Source organism: Hemiscyllium ocellatum, chromosome 13, assembly GCF_020745735.1.
Source record: "Hemiscyllium ocellatum isolate sHemOce1 chromosome 13, sHemOce1.pat.X.cur, whole genome shotgun sequence".
Taxonomy (NCBI): domain Eukaryota; kingdom Metazoa; phylum Chordata; class Chondrichthyes; order Orectolobiformes; family Hemiscylliidae; genus Hemiscyllium; species Hemiscyllium ocellatum.
In genome coordinates, this window is record NC_083413.1 from 81,095,229 (window position 1) to 81,120,548 (window position 25,320).

Below are 25,320 nucleotides of genomic sequence, written 5' to 3' on the forward strand. Positions count from 1 at the left end.
ATTTTTAAAAAAAGATCTGAGGCAAATGTTTTACATAGAGAGTAGTTCACGTGTGGAATGAACTTCCTGAGGAATAGGTGGATGCATGTACAATTAGAACATTAACAGATCTTTCGACAGGTATATAAATAGGGAAGGTTTGGAAGGATATGGACCGGGGCAGGCAGGTGGGACTAGTTTAGTTTGGGATTATTGTTGACATGGACTGGTTTGACCAATGGGTCTTTTCTCGTGCTGTATGACTCTATGATGGTATAGTGAAAATGTCAGTGGACCGATAATCCAGAGGTCACATCTAATGTCCAGAGGACACCAATTGAAATCTGACTATATCAGCTAGTCACATTTAAATTCAATATAGCTCTCAAAAAATTTTGCAAGTGAAAACTAATCTCAGAAACCATCATTTATTGCTATACCAACCATCTCATTCAGTAATGTTAATTAGGAAAGAAAATGTGCCATCCACGCCCAATTTGACCTATATGTGACTCCAGACCCAGAGCAATGTGCTTGACTCTTAACTGCCAGCTGACGTAGCCTACTCGGAAAAAGGGCAATTAGGGATGAACAACAAATATTGACTTTGCTAGCAATGCCCAAATTCCATGAAAGAATAAAATAAACATTTTTTTGGTCAATTCAATGAAGAATTCCTGTCATAATAAAATAATGTGGATGCTGGAGGTCTGAAACAAAAAAAAATCCAAGTCTGTTGGAGAAACTGATAAGGTCAGGTAGCAACTGTGGAGAGAAAATCAGAGCTAACATTTCCAGTCCAGTGACGCTTCTTCAGCTCTGTTCTGCTCTGAGGAGGAATCATACCTGACTCAAAACATTAACTCCATTTCTCTCCACAGATGCTGCAAAACTGGCTGATTTTTAAAAATGTACTCTCTTTTTTGATTGTTTGAAATGCTCCTGATGTTGCATTTGTCTAGCAACAGAGACTACATCCGAGGCTCTTCTGGATTCTGTAGGCCACATTGTCTTCCTGGGAGGATTTTACCTGCCTGAGCAGTAGAGCAGTAGCTTTACACTTAAATATTTTACCATGACTTCCCTTATCTGTGGGTTTTTTTAAGAATCTGGAGGGTTAATATATTGGCATTTGCTGTTTTGTCAATCTTCATCACTTTTCTATGACATATTTTGAACTATTACAAACACTTCAGACAGTTGAATGACATTGATGTTTTTAATGATATTGTCAGAGTAACCTGTATGTTCACTGCTGTTTGTCTTGTCATGTATGTCGTCACAGTTTGACTTGTTAATCACTTCATTTACGTGCCTCTGGCAAGGTACCAGATAATATTTTACTGTGGTTGGCTGGACCACTTGTTTTCAATGTGGAGTGATGCCAAATAGTACATACGACATCACCCATTTCACAATAAGTGAAAACCTCAGCCATTTTATGTTCCATTTCTGTGTAGAAAGACATGATTTGCAGGTGCTGGTGTTGGACTGAAGTGTACAAAGTTAAAAATCACACAACACCAGGTTAAAAATCACACAACACCAGGTTATAGTCCAACAGGTTTAATTGGAAGCACTAGCTTTCGGAGCACTGCTCCTTCATCAGGTGGCTGTGGAGTATAAAATCGTAAGGCACAGAATTTATAGTCGAAGTTTGCAGTGTCGCAACTGAACTGATATATTGAAAAAGACCTGGATTGTTTGTTAAGTCTCTCATCTTTTAGAATGACCATGTTGGTTTCAGTTCTTTCATATGTAAACTTTTTAAAATTACATTCTCAAGTGAACTTTAACAATAGGTGCCATATTAGCTCAGATAATGCATTGAAGGTATGAGGTGTCCTGTGTGAGGCTGTCTATGTCCCAATGTTCAGACTGATTCTAATCAAAAAAAGGGATTTACAGAATCTTACATGGATTCATGCAGTTTTTGAGCAAAACAAAATATAATTCTGCAAGTACAAATTCACCCCTCAAACCTAGGGGTGTGCGTGTGCGTGTCTGTGGGGGGGCATGCGAGTTTCTGTGAGAGAGTGTGTGTCTGTGTGAGTGTAAATGGGTATATGTCTGCGAGAGGGTGCATGTGAGAGTGTGAGGGGAGCATGTGTGAGCATGTGAGAGCTTGTTTGATTAGATTAGATTACTTACAGTGTGGAAACAGGCCCTTCGGGCAACAAGTCCACACCAACCCGCTGAAGCGCAACCCACCCATACCCCTAATCTAACACTAGGGCAATTTAGCATGGCCAATTCACCTGACCTGCACATCTTTGGACTGTTGGAGGAGACCCACGCAGACACGGGGAGAATGTGCAAACTCCACACAGTCAGTCGCCTGAGTCGGGAATTGAACCAGGTTTCTAGCGCTGTGAGGCAGCAGTGCTAACCACTGTGCCACCGTGCCGCCCACATGTGTATGAGAGAGGGTCTGTGTGTGTGTTTGGGTAAATCAGAGTGTGTGTGTGTGTGTGTGTGTGTGTGTGTGTGTGTGGAGTGGTGAGTGTCTGTGAGACAGTATGAATGTGTATGTATGTGAGTCTCAAGGAGTATAAGTCTGTGAGAGGGTACATGTGTGGCAATGAGTGTGGGGGGTGCATATGTCTGAGCGTTTGAGAGAGAGGTTGTGTATGAGAGAGGGTTTACATGAGTGTGTGGATTCTGTAATTCCCTTTTTTACATACATATTCAGATTTCTGTCCAGTTAAACACACCATGAGACTGTGCATGCCCACATAAACACCCTTCTGGAAGGATGTGCCTTCCCTTTAAATGTGCCCTGCAAGAATTGCCTGCCCCTTTCAATACACTGTGACTGTTGTGCCTGCACCTTTGAACAGGCTACAAGAGGGATCTACCTTCCCCTTTAAACACATACATTACAGAGAGATGTACAGATTCCTTTATACATGTCAAAGATCCCTGACTCTTTTAAACATAGAACATAATTTGTTCTGTAGAAGAACCATACTAGTCTCAGAACATTAACCCTACTTTTCTCCACAGGCACTGCCAGACCTGCTGAACCTCTGCAGCATTTTCTGTTTATTCTGTTTCTTATTATGTATGTGTGCCTCTAAACACATCCCATGGTGGATGTGCCGACTTTGTGAAACATGCTGCAAGGTGGATGTGCCTGCCCGACTGATGAGGGATAGTCAGCATGGCTTTGAGTGTGGGAAAACATGTTTCACAAACTTGATTGAGTTTTTTGAGGAAGTAATAAAGAGGATTGATGAGGGCAGAGCGGTAGATGTAATCTATATAGACTTCTGTATAGTGTTCGACAAAGTTCCCCATGGGAGACTGGTTAACAAGGTTGATCTCATGGAATACAGGGAGGACCAACATTTTGGATACAGAACTGGCTCAAAGGTAGAAGACAGAGAGTGGTGGTAGAGGTTGTTTTTCAGACTGGAGGCCTGTGACCAGTGGAGTGCCACAAGGGTTGGTGCTGGGACCTCTACTTTTCATCATTCATATAAATGATTTGGATGTCAGCATAGGTGGTATAGTTAGTAAATTTGCAGATGACACCAAAATTGGAGGTGTGGTGTTTAGTGAAGAAGGTTACCTCAGATTACAACAGGATCTTGATCAGATGGACCACTGAGCCGACGAGTGGCAGACAGAATTTAATTTCAATAAATGTGAGGTGTTCCATTTTTGGAAAGCTAATCTTTGCAGGACTTATACACTTAATGGGAAGGTCCGAGGGAGTGTTGCTGAACAAAGAGACCTTGGAGTGCAGGTTCATAGCTCCTTGAAAGTCAACTCAAAGGCAGATAGGGTAGTGAAGAAGATGTTTGGTATGCTTTCCTTTTTTGGTCAGAGTATTGAGTACAGGAGTTGGAAGGTCATGTTGCGGTGGTACAGGACATTGGTTAGGCCACTGTTGGAATATTGCGTGCAATTCTGGTCTCCCTCCTATTGAAAAGATGTTGTGAAACTTGAAAGGGTTCAGAAAAGACTTACAAAGATGCTGCCAGGATTGGAGGATTTGAGCAATAGGGAGAGACTGAATAGGCTGGGGCTGTTTTCCCTGGACAGTCGGAGGCTGAAGGGTGACCTTATAGAGGTTTATAAAATCTTGAAGCACATGGATAAGATTAATTGCCAAAGTCTTTTCCCTGGCTTGGGGGGAGTCCAAAACTAGAAGGGATAGGTTTAGGGTGAGAGGGGAGAGATATAAAAGATTTCTAAAGTTAACATTTTCACGGAGAGGGTGGTGCGTGTATGGTATGAGCTGCCAGAGGAGGTGGCAGAGGCTGGTACAATTACTGCATTAAAAGGCAACTAATGGGTATATGAATAGGAATAGTTCGGAGGGATATGAGACGGATGCTGGCAAGTAGGACTAGATAAGGTTGGGATATCTGGTCGACATGAATGAGTTGGACCGAAGGGTCAGTTTCCGTGCTATACATCTTTGTGACTCCATGACTTTATGACTTTCTATATTGCATCAGCCTGCTCTTAACCCCTGGAAGATTAAAGTGGATTTGCTTGCCCCTTTAAATATGCCCCATGATGCATTGATTAGTCGTTTAAACATGCCACATGCTGGATATGCCTGCATCTTGGAATGGACGTGCTTGCTGCCTTTATACATGCCCTACGGTGTGTGTGCCTGCTCCTTGGTAGTTCGTGGTAGAAATGTCTGTCACTTGAAATACACTCCATGGTAGATGTGCATAGGATTTTAAACATGTCCCATAGTAGATGTGTCTGTCCCTTTAAACACGCTCCATGTGAATACTGCTGCCACCTTACACCTACCTTTTGTGAATATATCTGCCCCTTTAATGTGGCACTTGCTGAAGGTGCTTAATCCTCCTTTTCCGTACCCTATGTTGTGCATGCCTGCTCCTTAAGATGCTTCATGGTGGTAGTACCTGCCCTTTTTAAATACACTTTATGGTGAATGTTACTGCCTTTTGAACACAACACATGGTGCACATATTTGCTCCTTCAAATACACCCTATGGCAGACATGCCGGATCATTCAGAATGTCCCATGGAAGATGTGCCTACCCCTCTAAACATGCCTCATAGTATATCTGCCTGCCACTTTAAACAGTCCATGTGGTAAACGTACTTGGCCTAAAAACAGACTCTGGAGTGGAAGTGCTTGCTTCTTATATGTGCCTAGTGGTGTGTGAGTGCTTGCCCCTTTAAAAATACAGTATTGTGATGTGCCTGCCCCTTTAACAATATACCAGTGTGAGTGAACATGCCTGCCCCTTTACACACACCCTATGTTGTATGTGCTTGCTCCTTTAAATGGCCTCATAGTGAATGTGCCTGTTCCTTTAAGCACGAATCATGCACACTGGTGGATATGGTTACTTCTTTAAACACTCCCACAGCAGTGATGTTCTTGCCCCTTTAACCATGCACCCTATTAATGTTCCTGCCTCTTTATATGTGCATTGTATAAATATGCTTACCCTTTCAGACCCATCCTGTGGTGAATGTGTCTGTCCCTTTAAACATACCCCATGGGGTACATGCCTGCCCTTTAAACATACCCTGTGGTGGATGTAGGTGCCCCTTTAAACATTCTCTCACTAATGATTGTGCCTGCCTCTTTAAACATGTCTCACAGTGAATATGCCTGTACCTTTTAAACAAACCGTGGAGATGAATGTGCCTTCCCCTTTAAACACTCTATGTCATGGACGTGACTGTGTCTTTAAACCCTCTCCCTGGTGGATGTGCCTGCCCTTTTAAACACATGTCTGCACGTTTTAAAGTGCCCATGATGGATGTGCCAGTTGATTTAAATCATGGATATGCCTGCTCCTTTAAATCTATCACCTGTTGAATGTGCCTTCACCTTTAAACAGATCCCCTGTTGCATGTGCCTGTGCCTTAATATGCCTCTTGGTGTTAGTGACTGCCCCTTTACATGCATCTTCTGGTAGATGGTGCTGCCCTTTTGAACACATTCCATGATGCACATGCTTATTCCGTTAAATATGCCCTGTGGCAGGCAGGCCTGATCACTTAAAACACCCATAGAGAGTGTTTTACCTCTTCAGTCACTCCCTATCATAGGTGTGCCTGCCTCTTCAAAAACAGCCAGTGGTTGATGTGTCAACCTGTTTAAACAACTTAAATGGTGCGTAAGCTTGCTACTTAACAGACACCAGAGTGGATTGCCTGCCCCTTTACACACAAACAAACACACACACTATGGAGAATGTGCCTGGCACTTTAAACAACCTCATAGTATGTGCCTGCTGATATAAACATGGCCCTGATGAATGTGTCTGGCTCGTTAACAATGCCACTGGAAGTGCCTGCCCTTGCAAACAAGCCCCTGGTGGATGCACCTGACCTTTTAAAAAATTCCCCTTGGTATATAGTTTTAAAAAAAATCACTTGACCTTTAAACTGTTAACTGATTTCTCTCCATAGATGCTGCCAGACCTGCTGAGCTTTTCCAGCTGCTTCTGTTTTTGTTCTGCCGATGGGTGTGTCTGCTCCTTTAAACATGCCCCCTTGGTGTGAGAACATGGCCCTGGTGGGAGACCCTGTCACTTTAACCAAATCCCTTGGTGGGAGAGCCTGCACCTTTAAGAACACCCCCTGGTGGGAGAGCCTGGTCCTTTAAGCATGCCTTCTGGTGGGATAACCTCCCCGTTTAAGCACGCTGCCTCTTGAGGTGTGCCTGCCCCTTTGAGCATGCCCCCTAGTGGGAGGGCCTGGCCCTTTAAGCATGCTCCCTAGTGGGAGAGCCCGTCCCTTTCAGCATGCTCTCTAGTGGGAGAGCTTGGCCATTTCAGCATGCCTTCTGGTGGGATAACCTCCCCCTTTAAACAAGCTGCCTCTTGGGGTGTGCCTGCCCCTTCGAGCATGATCCTGGTAGGGTGTGCCTGGCCCTTTAAGCATGCCCCCTAGTGGGAAGGCCTGGCCCTTTAAGCATGCCCTCTAGTGGGAGAGCCTGGCCCTGTCAGCATGCCCCCTAGTGGGAGAGCCTGGCCCTTGAAGCACGCCGTCTCTTGGGGTAGGCCTGCTCCTTTAAGCATGCCCCCCTGGAGGGGAAAGTGGTGGAAGAATAGCCTATTAAGCACGCCCCCTGGCGGGATGGGCCTTGATGTGTAAGCGCGCCCACCCTGGCGGGGCGAGCCTGGCCCTTTAAGCGCGCCCCCTCTGGTGGGTGTGTCTGTGTCTTCGGAGACGCCCCTCCCGGGGGGGGCGGGGTCGGGTGGGGTGTGGCGCGCGGCGCGCGGCGCGCGATTTGGTTTGTTCTCACGAGATCATCGGCGTCGTCCGAGGCGGGAGCGGTCAGTTAGAGAGACTGAGTCGGAGCGGGCCTCGAGCCTCCAGCCTGACAGACAGAGACACCGCCTCAGGGAGCCGCACAGAGTGAGTTACCGAGATCCCCCTCCCACCGTCCTCCCCGGCCCTGAGAGCTGCCGGAGCGGGCGGTTTTGTTGTTAAACCGCCTGACCAGGCTCGGGTTGGTGTGTGTGTGTGTGTGGGTGGGTGGGTGAGATGGAGCGATCGGGGCTGTGGGCAAGGTGACTGAAAGGGTGAGGCCTATCCCCTCCCCCCTCCCCCCCTCCCCTCATCTCCCCCCTCCCCCCCTCCCCTCATCTCCCCCCTCCCCCCCTCCCCTCATCTCCCCCCTCCCCCCCCTCCTCATCTCCCCCCTTCCCCCCCCCCCCCCCCTCATCCCCCCCCCCCTCCCCTCATCCCCCCCCCCTCCCCTCATCCCCCCCCCTCCCCTCATCCCTGACCCCCCGGTGGTCACCCTCAGTGCTGGGACTGCAGATTGCCCGGTTTGCTGATCAGTCTGGTTCGCTGCATCTCACGTTTTGGCGGCTGCCTTTTTCGCTCCTGTGAGGCACTCGGTGCAGTCTGCGCTGTTCCAGCCTCGGCCAGTCCAGTTTTACATTTTCTGCATTCTCTATTTTTTTTTCAAAAGTTCTGATGCGGATTTGCCGAAACCGTATCTTGTGATGCAGCTGAGGGGGAATGTCTGTCCAAGGTAAAAAAATCGCACAACAGGTTGTAGTCCAACCGGTTTATTTGGAAGCACTAGCTTTCGGAGCGATGCCCCTTCATCATGTGTTTGTGGAAAATAAGATTGTAAGACATAGAATTTTTGATATAAATTCTGTACATTACAATCTTGAGCGCTGTTCCTCCATCAGGTGGTTGTGGAGTGTCAGATTTGAGGATATATAATTTATAGCAAAAATTCTATGTCTTTGCTACCACCTCATGAAGGAGCAGTGCTCTGAAAGCTAGTGCTTCCAACAAACCTGCTAGACTTTAACCTAGTGTGGTGTGATTTTTACTTAGTCCTCCCCCTGTCCAACATTAGCACCTCCAAATTATGACTCCTTCGTCAGGTGGTTGTGTCTGTCCAAAGACAGTCTTATTTTTACAGAAGAATCCACACACTAAACAAACGATTCCTGGTGAAGGGCTCTGGCCCGAAACGTCGAATTTCTTGTTCCTTGGATGCTGCCTAACCTGCTGTGCTTTAACCAGCAACACATTTTCAGTCTTATTTTTCTTTGGCTTTTGTGGTCTGTGGTGCTGCGTACTGAACAAAGCATTCAGATTGACGCAGGTTTGCTGATGCTGGCTGGCTGAAACAAAGCAAAACAGCAACTGTTGGAGAAGGTCAGCAGGTCTGTCAGCATCTGCAGGAAGAAAACAGTTCAAGTGACAGTGACATATGTCAGAACTAATGAAGTGTCACTGGACTTGATGTTAACTTCTGTCCTCAGATGTGGGCAGATGTGCTGAATTTTTCTGGTAATTTTGTTTTTGTTCCAAGCATCCAAATTATTTGTATTGATACACTATCTCTCTGCTTTGTCCCTTGATTTTAAAAGTTTGCCTTGGAAGTTTTTTCTTTTGGAAATAACTGTGACGTGTGTAGCTTGTTGGTTTTGAATGGGGAAAAAAAAAATCATGTTTCTCCATTGGTATTGTGGCTCATGTGCATCAGTGCCTGAGTGGTATTTGGTTTACTGAAGCCTGGAGAACAGTTTGCATCTCATGTTTTACTTTCATTGTTTCTATGCTTAGAGTGGAGGCAACTGTGTATGTATTCCACTGATCACCTTTTCCCATGGCAACTTAATGGAGGCAGCCGATGTAAACCTGTTGCCATATACTGCATGTAGTGGGGTGAGTTGAGTGCAGAATTCAGTTGCTCTAATGACATCACCAGTGTTAGAATATGTACATTGGAAATGCAGACAGAAGTACTGAATGTATGAACTTAAAATGGGATTTATGTTACAGTTTTCACCAGCACCATATGTTGAGAGGAATCACATGCATATTATTTTATTATATTTACCATATTCTAGTCTTAATTTGCCTTTCCAAACACCATATGATGAGCTTGCAGGATTGGTGTTTGGAAAGGCAAATTAAGACTAGAATATGGTAAATATAATAAAATAATATGCAGTGAATATAGTTATATAATCTCTAGTTGATCTAAAAATCATTCCCTGTTAGACACTTGTCTGAGCAGTGCACAGACACATTGCAATTAGTGCTACATTGGCACATAGTTATTTTCTAACTACTGTGATTATTCTGTGTGATTTTGTTGAATGTTTTTGGAAGGATGTGTGTTATGGAGTGAGAAGCTCAACGTGAAGTGTTTAAAACAATCTGAGATCTGAGTTTTTTTTTTGTTCAAGGCTTGTTTCACTGTCGCTGTTTTTACATTGAGAGCAATAGAACAAGTTGGAAATGTAGTGTTCCTGTGTTTAGTACATGGGTGGTGTTGATCGTCACTGTCATCAAGCATGCTGCAAGTTGTCCAAATCTTTGTCCTGCTTGCCCTTTTTATATGTTGCAAAATCTTGGCAGTTATAAACAGACTTTTTTTTTTAAAAAAGCCTTATTTCTCTAGTCAAACCAAAGGATATTGTTGGTATGTGCAACACTAGTCCATATTAGGTACCCATTAGCCCCAATGTGTTAGGACCATAAGATATCAAATTGGGGGATGTGGATGGGGTGAATAGTCAGTTCTTTTTCCAGGGTAGGGAAGTCCCAAGGTAGAGGGCAGAGATCTAAGGGGAAAGATTGAAAAAGGACTTGAGGAGTTGACCTTTTCATGCAGGGGGTGTAATGCATGTATGGAAGAGGAAGTGGTGGTGGCTGGTACAATGACAACGTTTAAAAGGCATCTGGATGGAAAGGTTTAGAGGGATTTGGGCCAAATGCTGGCAAACGGGACTAGGTCAGATTGGGACTTGTAGTCTGTGTGGATGAGTTGGCTGAAAGTCTTGCTTCTGTGCAGTATGAATCTCTACAGGAATGTAATTGGAAATCATCTCTACTCTGCCATTTAGTCATGGCTGACATGTTTGTCAGTTTCATTCCCCTGCCTTGTGTACGTGGCTTTTGATCCCCATACCTACTAAGAGCCTAGCTATCTCTGTGTTAAATACACTGACTTGGCCTGCAACTGTCATCTGCAGCAATTAATTCTACAGATTGACCATCCTGTGAAAAAATTCTCCTCCTCTTAATTCTGAAGGGCCATACCTTTGCTCTGAGGCAGTGCCCACACACCTTTATTCTCCTAATGGAAATATCTTTGTCATGTTCTTTTAGTATTCTGAGAGTTTCAATAAGATCCCCCTCATCCTTCTGAACTCAGTTGCATACAGACCCAGAGTCCTCAACTGCATGTATGACAAGCTCTTCATGCCAAGAATCATGTTTGTAAATATCCTCTGAACCCAACTCCACCCCACCCATGCCCACACATCCATCCTCGGACACGGAGCCCAAAACTGCTCACAGTATTCCAAATGTAGTTGACCAGAACCTTTTAAGCCTCAGTACATCTCTCTTCTTGTATTCTTGCCCCCTTGAAGTGAATGCTAACATGGCATTTGCCTTCCTAACTGTCAGCTGAACCTGCATGTCCACCTTAAGAGAATCCTAAACTAGGACTCCTAAGTCCCTTTGTGCTTCAGATTTCTTACGCCTTTCCCATTTAGAAAATGTTTGTTCTTCCTTGCACACCCAGCTAGCTTGATCAAGTCCTTCTGTAGCTCCCATGCTTCCTCAACACCACAATTCCTCCATCTGTCTTTGTGTCTTTAATGCCATGTACAGAACTTCCTTACATGGACTCTATCTCAGCAATAATTCTACTCTCAGCAAAGCTTTTGTTGAATACCTGATTTTAGAGAGAGGTTGGTGGATAGTTCCCAGTGTTACTGCTTTGGTAGAATTTGCAAGGGCTTCTCATTTTATTTGTATTTAAATGTTGCATCCAGGTGAAGTGCAGCAAAGAGATGATATTAGTTTTTACATGTATGTTGATTACCCCCAGCTCTACCTCAACAGCCACTTCTGTCAACTCCTGCATTGTTGCCAAGTTATCACACTATGCATTCAGCATTGATTATCAAATAAGCAAAGATTTCCACTTAAGTATTGTGAATGAAGCCATGGATTGGGTTACCCACTCAAGTCTGTTCCTTGACTATTCCATCTCTTTCTGGCAACTGTCTTGGATTGAGCTGCATAGTTTATGGCATCATGCTTGATCCTGAGTTGACTTAATCTCATTTGTATGATTTCGAAGACTGGTTATTTCCACCTCCGTAATATTGCTGGATCTTACTCCTGTCTCCAGACGTGAATCCATGCCTTTGTTACCTTTTAGACTCGACTATTCCAGTGCCCTTCTGGTTGGCTTCTGAAATTCTGTTCTTGTTATCATGAGTTTGCAAAAACCCCTATTGCTCATACATCAATTCACAGTTGACCTATATTGATGCCTAATTGAGCAACATCTTGATTTTAAAAAATATTCATTTGCTTTCTAATCACTGTAAACTAACCTCTCCTGATCTCTCATATTCACAACCCTGCATAATGTGATCCTCTGATTCTGGTCTCTTGTGCGTTACCAATCACGTAGATGTACCATTGGTTGTATAGGCTCATGTACTGCAATTAGTTCCTCAACCTCTACCCTGTTTTCTGTCTGTAAGACACGTGTTAAAATTTGTTTTCTTCAACCAAATTCTGGTCATCAGACCTAATATTTCATTATGTGGCTCAGTTTCATTCTGTTTTATGACACTTTGTGACTTTGTGAACAAGCACCTTGTGATGTTTTCTTAACTCCATAACACCTTTTAATGTAACTTATTGTTGGGCTGAATGAATGCATAGCAATCCATGTAGTTTTAGATGCCTTCATTTTAAGGCATCGTGGTGAGTGTCTTGGAGTAGAGTTGTTGGGCTCCCATTCAACTATCTCTCTCAATCTGTTGTGTTGCCATTCTAAATCACCCTTTTGGGAAGTTCTCTCGATTTGCCTTGATATACCTAATTATGTCGTTTAAAAGTATGAAGGCCAGTGACTGCTTAATAGTGAACTTTCAAGGAAAAATTCAGTCTTATTAGCTGTTCACGCTCATCGACTTTGACTCTGCAGCTCTTGTTCAATCATGTGTTTGAATTATTTATGTTTGCTAATCAGACTGTAAACGTTGCTTGGATTCCAGTAGACTATTGCCAAGGAATGTTTGAAATTTTTCAATTTCCACTTGGAGTGGTAACCAGTTAGCAGAACAGTCATCTACTTTTCTGCATTGTTACAGGTCTGTTGGTGAAGTTGTAAAAACTGCACAATTAACATTCTTATTGTACGACATGGCCCTTTCCAAGCAAAATCCTTCTGGAGAAAAGCCTTGGTAGCCACATTATGTTCTTTCTGCCATCTTTTTTCCCCAATTGCTTATCCTGTGTACATTACTGTGCAGACACTTTTGTCATCCTCACCACTTGCTGTTCCATTTATTTTTGTCATCCACAAGCCTGATAATAGCATGTTTGTTTTTCTTGTGTAAATCAGTGTATATTTATAAATAATTGTGGTCTCAGTACTGATCCCTGTGACACTTCACTGGTTAGTTACGGGTTACCATCATGAAAAAAACCCTCTTAATGAAATGTTTTCTATTAATGTCATAGTAACAGAAGCAGGAGTAGGCCATTTGGCCTGTTGAACCTCCTTTGCCAATCAATAAGATCATGGCTGATCTATCCATCGTCTCGGCCCCTCCTACCTGCATTATCCCCATAACTCTAAAATCCTCATCTATGCATTGAAAACCAATATTCTGTTTGCCTTCCTGATAACCTGTTGCACCTGTAAATCAACTTTGTGATTCATGTAGGAGTTCTGCCAAGTCCTCTACACAACAGTATGCTGCAGTCTTTCAGCATTTATTAAATAATACGCTGACCTCTTATTTTTACTTCCAAAGTGGATATGTCACATTTACCAACATTGTATTCTATCTGCCAGACCCTTGCCCACTCACTTAACCTATCTAAATCTCTCTGCAGACCCCCCACATTCTCTACGCAGTTTGCCTTTTCACTCAATTTAGTGTCATCAGCAAACTTGGAAATGTTACTCTCCACCTCCTCTTCCAAATCATTTATACATGTCATGAACAGTTGTGGGCATAACACTGACCCTTGTGGTATCCTGCTCACCACTGATTTCCAACCAGAGAAACATCCATTTATCTCTCTGCTTTCTGTTGGCTAAGCAGACCTCTTTTCATGCTAGTATGTTCCCTGCCAGCTCCATGCATACTTATCCTGTGGATGAGTCTTTTATGTGGCACCTTATTGAACGCCTTCTGGAAATCAAAGTATACAACATCCACTTGTTCCCTTCCATCTACCACGCTTGTTACATCCTCAAAGAACTCCAGTAAGTTTGTCAAGTGTGACCTTCGCTTCCTGAATCCATGCTGCGTCTGCCTGATGGAATCCTTTCCATCCAGATGTCTTACTTTCTTCTTTAATGAAAGCCTCCAGCATTTTCCTGACTACAAATGTTAAGCTAACTGGCCTATAATTACCTGCCTTTTGCCTGCACCCTTTTTTAAATAGTGGCGTGACATTTGCTGTGTTTCAGTCTGCTGGGACTTGCCCGAAGTCTAGTGAATTTCGGTAAATTACCACTAATGGATCTACTATAACTTCCGCCATTTCTTTTGGAGCTCTGGGTTGCGTTTCATTAGGACCAGGGGACTTTAGACCCTCGAGTTTGCTCAACTCTATCCGTTTGGTGGGAACAATTGAATTGAGGTCCTCTCCTCCCATTGTATCCTTAACATCATTTTTTTGGCATGTTAGACATATCTTCCACTGTGAAGACTGAAATAAAATAGTTAGAATGGAATAGAATCCCGACAGTGTGAAAACAGGCCATTTGGTCCAACAAGTCCACAATGACCTTCCAAAGAGTATCCCACCAGACCCATTTCCCTACCCTATCACTCCACATTTCCCCTGATTAATGCCCCAACCTACACATCCCTGAAGACTCTGGGCAATTTAGCATGGCCAATTCACCTGACCTGCACATCTTCTGATTGTGGAGGAAATCAGAGCACCTGGAGGAAACCGATAGAGAGACATTAGAAGAATGTGCAAACTCCACACAGACAGTCACCCAGAGGCTGGAATTGAACCGGGGTCCCTGGTGCTGTGAGGCAGTAGTGCTAACCAAGAAGTCATGGTGCCGCCCCACTCAAGGCCTCGGCTGTTTCAGCATTAACCAATATTAATTCACCTTTCTCATCCTGCAAGGGACCTGTGTCCACTTTAGCCACTCTATTCCGTTTTTATACCTTTGTATTAGGTAGCCACTCCTCTGACCATAACAATATAGTGCTGTCAAAACCACGGGCTACGAGTCCAGCATGTGTTACTTAATAAAGTGCCTTCTGAAAATCAAAATATATTACATCTCTTACCTCTTTATCAATTCTGTTTGTTACTTCTTCAAAAAATGATTGTAAGTAGTTTATCAGAAATGATTTTCCTATCATGAAGCCATGCTAGCTTTGCTTGATTTATATAATGATTTTCTATTCTCTGCTTTACATCCTTGATAATAGGCTAATATTTTCTCAACAGATGTTACACTAAATGGTCCACAATTTTGTTTTTTTGTTGTTGCCTTTTACTTTTATTCAAAGAAGTATGTTGTGAATTGTCAGAGGCTTGGAAAACTGCCAATTTTCTGCAATCTCAGGAAAATTATTAGAATATCACTACCAATGCTTTCACTAACTCTGTCGCTGCTTTCTTTAACATCCCAGAATGCATCCCATAGATCCAGGGAACATCAGCTTGTAACTTCCTGAGTACTTTATGTATCGTGATAGTTATATTTTGTTTCTTCTCTCTTATGCTCTTTGACATGACTTTATTATTTTTGGAATGTCTTCTAATGTAAAGATTGCTGAATATTATTTGTTCAACTCCTGCCTTTTTCACGTGAGCCTCTCATTTTTTCATGCTTAAAGAAACTCTTCCTGTCTATCTTGATGCTACTTGAAAGTTCTTAATCGTAGTTTGTCAGATTTTAGAACTTTTTCAACTCTTAACTTCAGTAATTAACCATGTTTGGTTGTCCTGATCCTAGAATCCTTCCTCACTGAGATAGATTTGTTGTGAGCCATGAATGTATTTTCTTGAATGTCTGCCCTTGTTCTTTAATGACCTTAGTTGCTAAACCCCTTTCCCAGTCTGTTCCAGCTAGGTCTGACCTCATTCCTTTGTAAGCTGAGCACAGTAGTTACAAGACCCATGTATTCTGTTTGAGGGGAGAAACATGATTTGACCATGTTATGGTCACTGCTTCATAGAGGATCTTTTACTCATCATTTATGAAACCTGCCTCATGACATATTTTCAGGTTCAGAACAGCCTGATTGGGGTGGGATTCACAACATATTCTTCTTGGTAATTGTTCTGAATGTATTTTGTGTATTTTTCCTTGTGTCTATCTCTGCCAATTTGGCCTTCCCAATCGACATGTAGATTAACGTCATGCATGAGTTCATATTGTGCCTTTTTTAATATGTGCTCATTCTCTCCTGATTTATGTTGCCATATCAAAGAATAATACAGAACAGGCTCAGGCCCTCTGACCATGCGCTGATACATTTTGCCCATCGTCTCTCACAGAATCTGTATCCCTCTCTTCCCTTCTTATTCAGGCATTCGTCCAGGTGCTTATTGAATGCTGCTATAGTGTCTGCTTCCACCACCATCTCTGGCAGCACTTGGCAGGCATTCACTATTTTTTTTAAAAGAAAGGAACTTGCCTCACCCATTTGTTTCAACCCCCCCAGCCCATCTCTACCTGCACTTTGAAACTGTAACCATGAGCAATTGACTCCTCTGCCCGGGAAAAAAAAACACAACTTCCACTCTAACCATGCCATTCGCAATCGTATAAACTTTATCAGGTCACCCACTCAACTTTACAGTGAAACAAACCCAGTCTACCCAATCTTCGTAGCTAAAATCCCTCATACCAGGCAACGTCCTGGTAAATCCATCGTTTTGCCACCGTTAGAGGGGCTGTAGTGCCATCTTCTGTTATTTTTTGCTTTCAGCCAAACAGAATCTACATTTCCTCATCCAAGATCATTTCTTGCTTTCATACATATTTCATCTTGTATGAACAAACAGTTTTTACTTTCTGCCTGCCCTTTGAAAAGTTAAGGTATAGTTCCCAGCCTTGATCTCCTTGTAGTTATACATTATAATGCCTCTAAGATCATGCCCATTATGTATTTGTACCTTTTTTATTTGCTTTTTTTTCCCCTGAATGCATTAATGTGATCTCTTTATCACACACCACCACCTCCCCCCAGCCCTGTTTACTGCTGGTTTCCTATGTTTATACACTGTCACTTCCTGCCCCAATATGGTTATCCAAATAACTGCTGTATGATGCTGCCAAATTCTTCTGCTTTGTTAGACTACATTTCCCCTTTCCTGCACCACCACCGCCTGCCCCCCGCCCAATGACTTTTGAAGTCCTTTTTGTGTTCCAAGTTATTTGATTCATGAGGGCACTCATCCCAGCATAGTTCAAATGAAACCTATCCAGCTGGAACAGTTTCCTCCAACAGCAGTGCTGATGCCCCCATAGACTTAAACCCGTTAGATATTTGCTCGTGAGAGGGATAATGTGAATATAGAAATTAGTCAGAAGGGCGGTGGTATACATAAAGAAATTAGCATAGAGGAGATTGTTAATCGTCTGTCAGGCTTATAAGTAGATAAATCTCCAGGTCCTCATAAAATGTATCCCAGGGTTGTTGAGAGGCTTGAGAAGAAATGACAGGGGTGTTGGCATTTTCTCTCTGGCCACAAATGTCAGAGGATTGGAAGATATTAGAGTCACAAGGAATAAACCAGGAAACTGGGTTATAAGAGCAGCGAGTTTGTGGTGCAGATCTTTCATTCGGCCACAGTTGCAGTTCTGGTATCTGCACAACAGGAACAATGTGATTTGCGCTGATGGTTGCAGAGGAGGTTCATCAGAATGTTTCCTGGGATGCAGCATCCGAGTTACAAAAGCTGGATTAAACTGGTTGTTTCCTTTTAGAGCAGAGAATGTTAAGGGAGATCTGATAAAGATATAGAAGGTTCAAGAGTATTGGTAGGTTGGTTAGAAAGTAGTTGTTTACATTGGTTGAAAGGTTGATTACAAGGATGCACACCTTTTAAAGTGAAAGGGGGGAGGTTTAGAGGGGATTTGAAGAAATGCCTTTTCACCCAGAGGGTGGTAGATATCTGGACTGCACAGCTGGGGAGGATAGTTGAGACAGGTAGCTTCAAATCTTCTAAACCATTTGGGTAAGCATGTGAAACATCATAACGTTAAAGGTTATGGGCCTCCAGTGGGAAAGTGGTTTAATGTACGTAATAGTACATTTTTGGTAGAACAGACTTGATGGGCTCCAGGGCCTCTTTTGTATTGTGATACTGGGTCAGTCAGTCTAACCTCAGTGGATGGGGTACCACTGGAAACAATTCTGCAATAGGGATTGAGCAAGAGCATTCAGCATGGTTCTGAGGGGAGGTCATGGTCTGACCAACTACTTTTGAATTTTTCACTGGTGGCCAGGTTCTGTCCTTTTTCCCTGATGTGGGCAAAGTCTCCAGCTGGAACTCTGGTTCTTGAACTCAGATCCAAAAGTCCTTCAGCTTCAATGTGTTCAGTCTGAAATCATTGTGTTTAGCAGCTTCCATGATTGTGCAGCAGCAATGTATTACCTGTTCGATCATCCCTGTCATAGTTCATTTAATTTATAATTATTCTAGATTTTGTTCTTTAATTAGTTTTCTTAAAAACAACTTGTACTTAATCAGCTATTTCTTACAGAGGAAAAAGCGCTTGAAACTTAAATGCAAACTGAACACCTTGTTTTTTGTTTGAGGACTAGAAGTATTCACCAGTCAGCTGATTTTAATGTATGACATTATGATGTAGTTCATGATCGCACTCTGCCTTTGTTTCGTCTATTATACCTTCTATCCTATCTTACAGGAGTACTTACATCTTGTAGTTAACCTTAATTAAAGCGCTTCTAGCCCCCCTTGCACCAAATTGCCAGCGTAACTCGTTGGCCTCTGTTTCACTCTGACAAAATCTTCACTTTAATTCACACTTGGAGAAAATGAGGACTGCAGATGCTGGAGATCAGAGTCAAAAAGGGGGGCCCTGGAAAAGCACGCCTGGTCAGGCAGCATCCGAGAAGCAGGAGAGTCGACGTTTTGAGCATAAGCTCTTAATCAGGAATGTTAATGATGAAGAGCTTATGCTCAAAACGTGGACTCTCATGCTCTTTGGATGCTGCCTGACCAGCTGTGCTTTACCAGCACCACACTTTTTAACTCTGCACTTCATACGCTTGTAATGCAGTGTTTAAAAAGGGAAAAAAAAATGGCTTCGTATGGATTTCCTCAGTCACTTCTGACTGTTGTCATCCAGCATTTCATGTGTGTTATGATCCACTGGTGTAATGACTGCCTCATCTGTGTCATACTGTATTGTTGACTGTGTACTTGTACTATGCGTGACTCGAATATGTTCAGCAAGTGTTGGTGATGCTGCTGCTGCTTGTCCAGTACCTTACAGTTGTGCACTTTCTTCGATCCAGCACATTGTCAAACTAATTTTGTAAGTTTTCCACAATAACTTGGCATCAGCCGCAAATTTGATGGCTTAGCATTTTTAAAAAAAAGTAACTTTTTTTTAGCTGAAAATGTGTTGCTGGAAAAGCGCAGCAGGTCAGGCAGCATCCAAGGAACAGGAGATTCGATGTTTCGGGCATGAGCCCTTCTTCAGATTCCTGAAGAAGAACTTATGTCCGAAACGTCGAATCTCCTGTTCCTTGGATGCTGCCTGACCTGCTGCGCTCTTCCAGCATCACATTTTCAGCTCTGACCTCCAGCATTTGCAGTCCTCACTTTTTCCTCGATAACCTTTTTTTTAATCAATCTGTTCAGAGATATTGACAGTTCTGGAGCAGCTGGGACTTGAACCTGAACCTCTTGGTTTAAGGGGTATGGGCATCACAAATGGGCCCCCAAAAAGATTTAACCTATTTTCCCAATCAACCTGTTCAGAAATGATGAAACACCTCTCGAGCAAGTGGAACTAACCCTTGGACTTGGAGGCTTGGGTTTAAGGTCTCTACCACTGTGTCACAAGAGGGCCCCACTTAGTATTGATTGACCCTGTCATTATAATTGGAAATACCTGTGTTCCGATGACTGAATTGCTGAGTCACCCTACTTAGCACTTCTCCCCTTCACTGGACATTTGTTCTTTGGTACCAGTTCTGGTACCAGCTCTTTGTTAGCGTTTAGTGCTGGACTAATAGCAGTTTATCATAACTTTTTAGGTCTTGATATGCAAGAGCTTGGTGACTTTTTGTCTTTTTTGAGATACCAGCAATTCAGCTTAAAACCATTGTAATGATCTGCTTGGGGACTCTGCAGACTTTTCGACTCAATATCGAGTTCAATAACTTGATGGACGGCACAATGGCTTCATGGTTAGCACTGCTGCCTCAGCGCCAGGGACCCAGGTTCGTTCTAACCTCGGGCAACTGTCTACGTGGAGTCCGTACATTTTCCCCGTGTCTGCATGGGTTTTCTCTGGGTGCTCTGTCTTCCTCCCACAATCCAGAGATGTACAGGCTAGATGAATTGGTCATGCTAAATTGCCCAGAGTGTTCAGGAATGTATAGGGTTGGTAGATCAGGGGTAATTATAGGGGAGTGGGTCTGGGTGGGCTACTTTTTGTACGGTCACTGTGGACTTGTTGGGCTGAATGGCCTGTTTCTACACTGTAGGGATTCTCTTATTAAGAGCAGTGTAATGATCCAGGCAAAACATAACTAACCAGTAAGAGGAACAGAGGGGATTTCAAATCGCCTTCTTCTGTTTGTAGCTAAAAGGTCTGTGCAACTTAAATATCCCGAGAGTTTCTTATGAACTACCATTTCTTGTTTGACTTATTTTTCTGCAGTTAACTTATTTTTATCTCATTGCACACTTGCTGCAACTGCATGTTTGGCTGGTTGAGAAAGTAGGGTTCCAGTGCTTAAATTTAAATAATTCTCCACTTTATAATGTGATGCATTGCCTTAATGGATACGGATTCTATTTCTAATTTATTTATGGCTGGTCATGTTCTGATGTGTTCCCGTTGTAGTGACTACTACTGCTGATTGAGGTTGGACTATTGAAACAGTCAGTTTATCTCAAAATCTGGACTGGTGTTCATCCTGTGTTGCCTAATCCAGCTGTCTTGCTAATGAGATAAGAGTGTATCTGGAGTATTTGACTGGATGGTGAAGTTATCGCAGTTGTTTCTTCTTGAGAAATTCACTATAGATTGACTATTTTTTTGAGTGGAACCCAACTGAACCCCTCTGATGTGGAGTGCGAAAATTTAAACAGCCTGAGTTCCTATGCTGATTAAACCCCAATGATGATTTACCTACCATAAACCCTAATTTTTAAAGAATTTTTTTTGCATCAATTTTTTAGAATTATATTAGCTTTCGCTGTGTTGCACTTGGGACAGTGCCAGGTTGGTTTAGGGGAACAAAAAGTGAACAATTTTAAAATTGAAGTGCATAAAGTTGGGAAAGGAGTGCCTAACTGGCTCCTGCAAATTGAGGGCTCTTTTCAATCAACTTTTGAAGAATATGGGCATACTTCAAGTCTTTTGTTACACTATGAAGATCGACACCCAAATTAACTCTGCCTGCGTAGCACTATATTTGTGACACAGCAAAAATTAAAATATGCAGTGATCCTGAATTGATTCCAATATTTCCCTACCAGACTGTTTGAATAACCAGTCCCATACTTTGTCAATCAGTGTCTAGGTTTATAGCTTTAACAAAAGCTTTAGCAATGTACTAATAGTACAGTGGCTTTAGCAGAGCAAAGTTCAACAACAATATAATTGAATGAGTGTTTGTGATTTCAACCCAAACTCTATGGAATGTACCCAACCGCCGCCAGAAGGTACTTCTACAGTGCACAAACTTGGTTGCCAAGTATTGTGTAGGCTTGGATTTTGGTCATCGAGTCCTGAATGAGACTTAACCCTTGGGTTTCAGCAAAAGTTTCTTCTCGAGCCATTGCTAACACTCTGGGCCATAGGGTATTATTGCTGTGATTCTATGCAAGTTAAAATTAGCATCGTCTGCAGAGTTTTTGTCTCAACTTTGTTCCCTTCCCAGCTGTGCAAACCGTGTTCATAATTCACTGCAGTTTGAAATGAATGCACGTGCATGCGAGGGAAGGGAAGGTTTCCATGAAGCCTTTGTTCTTCCCAGATGTAAATCATAATTACTTCAAAGTTATCAGTTGTATGGAAAGTACAGGACTATACTGTAAGATGTCACAATGAGACAGAAGTGCCCCTCCTGATGTTTGTATTCCATGCTTGGTATATGGTTTGAAGTTTTCTTTATATACTGCCTTTGGGTGATCACTATTCATAGGTGAGTCTTAAGAACAGTGGGTGGAGCTGAGAACTATGTTTGAGCATGATTGGATGAAGGATTTCTTGTTCCCAAATCAGGGGCAAGGTGAAACCTGGATACTTCTAGCCTTACTGTTGCAGATTGTCACTGGACCCATAGGGGAGTGATTGGGTACCTTGCTGAGATACTTGTCTCATTGTTAATAGTGGTGAGGTGCCAGAAGACTGGAGATTGGCTAACGTGCCACTATTTAAGAAAGGTGTTTTAAAAAAAAACACCAGGGAACTATAGACCGGTGAGCCTGACATTGATGTTGGGCAAGTTGTTGGAGGGAATCCTGAGGGACAGGATGTATATGTATTTGGAAAGGCAAGGACTGATTAGAGATAGTCAACATGGCTTTGAGCGTGGCAAATCATACCTAACTTGGTTGAGTTCTTTGAAGAAGTAGCGAAAAGGCTTGATGAGGGCAGGACAGACATGATCTATGTAGACTTCAGTAAGGCGTTCAACAAGGTTCCTCATGGTGGACTGGTTAGCAAGATTAGATCATGTGGAATACAGGGAGAAGTAACTACTTGGATACAGAACTGGTTCGAAGATAAAAGACAGAGGGTGATGGTGGAGGGTTGCTTTTCAGACTGGAGGCCTGTGACCAGTGGTGTGCCACAAGGATCTGTGCTGGATTTTTGTTATTTATATAAATTATTTGGGTGTGAACATAGGTGGTATAGATGGTAAGTTTGCAGATAACCCCAAAATTGGAGATGTAGTGGACAGTGAAGAAGGTTACCTCCGATTACAATTGGATCTTGATCAGATGGGCCAATGGAACAAGGAGTGGCAGACGGAGATTAATTTAGATTAATATGAGGTGCTGCGTTTTGGGCAGGCAAATCTGAGCAGGACTTATACACTTAATGGTAAGGTCCTAGGGAGTGTTGCTGAACAAAGAGATCTTGGAGTGCAGGTTCATAGCTCCTTGAAAGTAGAGTCGCAGGTAGATAGGATAGTGAAGAAGGCATTTGTTATGCTTTCCTTTATTGGTCAGAAGTTGGGAGTACAGGAGTTGGGAGGTCATGTTGTGGCTTTACAGGACATTGGTTAGGCCACTGTTGGAATATTACGTGCAGCTCTGGTCTTCTTCCTATAAAAAGGTTGTTGGGAAACTTGGAAGGGTTCAGAAAAGATTTATAAAGATGTTGCCAAGATTGTAGGATTGAGTTATCTGGAGAAGCTGAATAAAGTGGGGCTGTTTTCCCTGGAGTGTCGGAGGCCGAGTGGTGACCTTCTCGAGGTTTACAAAATCATGAGGTCATGGATAGGGTAAATAGACAAAGTCTTTTCCCTGGGGTGGGGGAGTCCCGAACTAGAGGGCATAGGTTCAGGGTGAGAGGGGAAAGATATAAAAGGGACAACCTTTTTTCCCACAGGGTGGTGCATGTATACAATGAACTGCCAGACGAAGTGGTGGAGGCTGATGCAATTACAGCATTTGAAAGGCAGCTGGATAGGTATATGAACAGGAAGGGTTTAGAGGGATTTGGGCAAACTGCTGGCAAATGGGACTAGATTAGTTTAGGATATCTGGGTATGGAGTAGTTTGACCGAAGGGTCTGTATTCATGCTGTACATCTTGATGACTTTATCTCAATTAATTTCATTGATTCCATTCATGATTTCAAACTTGTATGTACTTAGATCTGCTCTTTGCACAAACCCATGTTAGTCAGTCAACTTAATTCTTGAGGCTTCTTGTTCAAGATTCAATCATCCTAAGACTGTAAGAGAGGAGCATAATTTGACCCATTGAGTCTGCTCCACCATTTGATCATGATTGATATGTTCTTCAACATCATTTTGCCTTCCCTCCTTCCATAACCTTTTATCCCCTGTCTAACCAAATCAAAACTATCTGTTTTACATAAAATCAATGATTTTTCCACAACCCCATGAAGCAGTGAGTTCCATCGATCTGCTATCTTCTAACTCCTCCTCCTGTTCTGAAGGGTTGTCCCTTCTCTCTCTGCGGCTATCTCCCTGCGACCTAGTCTCTTCTTGTGGAAACGTCATCTCCATGTACTGGCCCCTCAGTGTTCCACAAGTTTGAATGAGATTCCCTCTTCATTCCATCCTGGCCTTGTCCCCACCCTTCATCCTTTTAAACTCCACTGGCTACATACCGGCAGTCCTCAGCCTTTCCTCATATGATGCATCATTCTTGTAAATACTTTTAGGACTTTATCCAAGGCCGGCACGTTCATCCTTGTGACAATGTGTATAGGATATGAGCAGGTAGGGAAATAGTAAAGTTTTGAGAAACAAGAGGTTGAGCTAAGCATTGCTTTCCCCATTTAGAAAATAGTCTGTTTCTATTCTTCCGATCAAAACTCATAAGCTTTTGCTTTCTCACATTGTATTTTGTCAGCCACTTCTTTGCCCACTCTTCTAGCCTGTCCAATTTCCAGGAATTTGAGCTAGATTGTCATGCCTCCACTGTTGCTCGGTCGAAATCCTGCTGGGTAAGATTACAGCAGATGGACTGCAGGTCCTGGTAACATTAGGTACAATTAGGAATAGGTAGTAATGTTGGCATAGCCAGTGACATTCACATCCGATTAATTTTAAAATAAACCTAGGGTTATATGCAGCTCTGCTCTTTTCAGTAACTATTAAGTCCAATTCATCCAATGCCTGCTGTAACGTTTAAAAACTGTTTTGAGAATGTAACTGCTTCTGGTCAGGCCAGTTTTCATCCACCTGGAGAAGGTGGTGATGATGGTACTGAGTTGCTGCCTTGAACCATTGTAATCATGTGGTATAGGGCAATCTGTAGTGGTGTGATGAAGGGAGTTGCAGGATTTTGCCCCAGTGAACACAGTGCTAATCACCTTTTTTTATATCTTTGTTTATTTTGCACAGTAAATGCTTTATACAGGCCAGACACAGCAGCATTTACAAATACAGAACTTGGTGCTGGGCAACTATGCTTTGCACGAATGTCTCGACCAGAAATCTGTCAGTTCATTGTTTGTAGTATTGGATTTATTCAGTCTGAAAAGTAGTCAGTAGAATGTGTGATTGAGTTGTCTGGTTAGTGATAAGTTGAGTTTCTTTCATGAACCAAGGCTGAGAGTTGGGTTTTGTGTTGAAAGCAAACAACAGGGTCACTTAAACTGTGTTCAGCCAGCTTATTTGTTTTGCTGCTGCATCTTTGTATATCAGCTACTGGGGAGATCTCCAGTTCCTCATGGGCCTTACAATAAAATTTTGTGAAATATTCCTTCTGCAAGGCTTACTGACTTCAGTTATTTTTGTGTATCCTATAATCTTGACTTGATAAAATTGTAATAATTTCTCCTCCTTTCTGACCCCCTACCCTCACTTTCCCCTTCTAAAAGTACAACCTATTGCAACATGTTCTTATCAGGTATATTCACATGGATGCTCTTGGGATTCACTGCATTTCCATGCTCCATAC

General features: G+C 42.8%; 1 protein-coding gene across 1 annotated transcript in view; it reads left to right on the forward strand.

Annotated features, from left to right (window-relative positions):
* Positions 1-7,223: 7,223 nt before the first annotated feature.
* Positions 7,224-25,320, forward strand: part of LOC132821970 (septin-2) — an 86,666-nt gene continuing 68,569 nt past the window's right edge. Inside the window, exon 1 of the mRNA XM_060835010.1 lies at positions 7,224-7,353. The gene's annotated coding sequence lies outside the window, so the exon portion shown is untranslated. The remainder of the gene's footprint in view (positions 7,354-25,320) is intronic.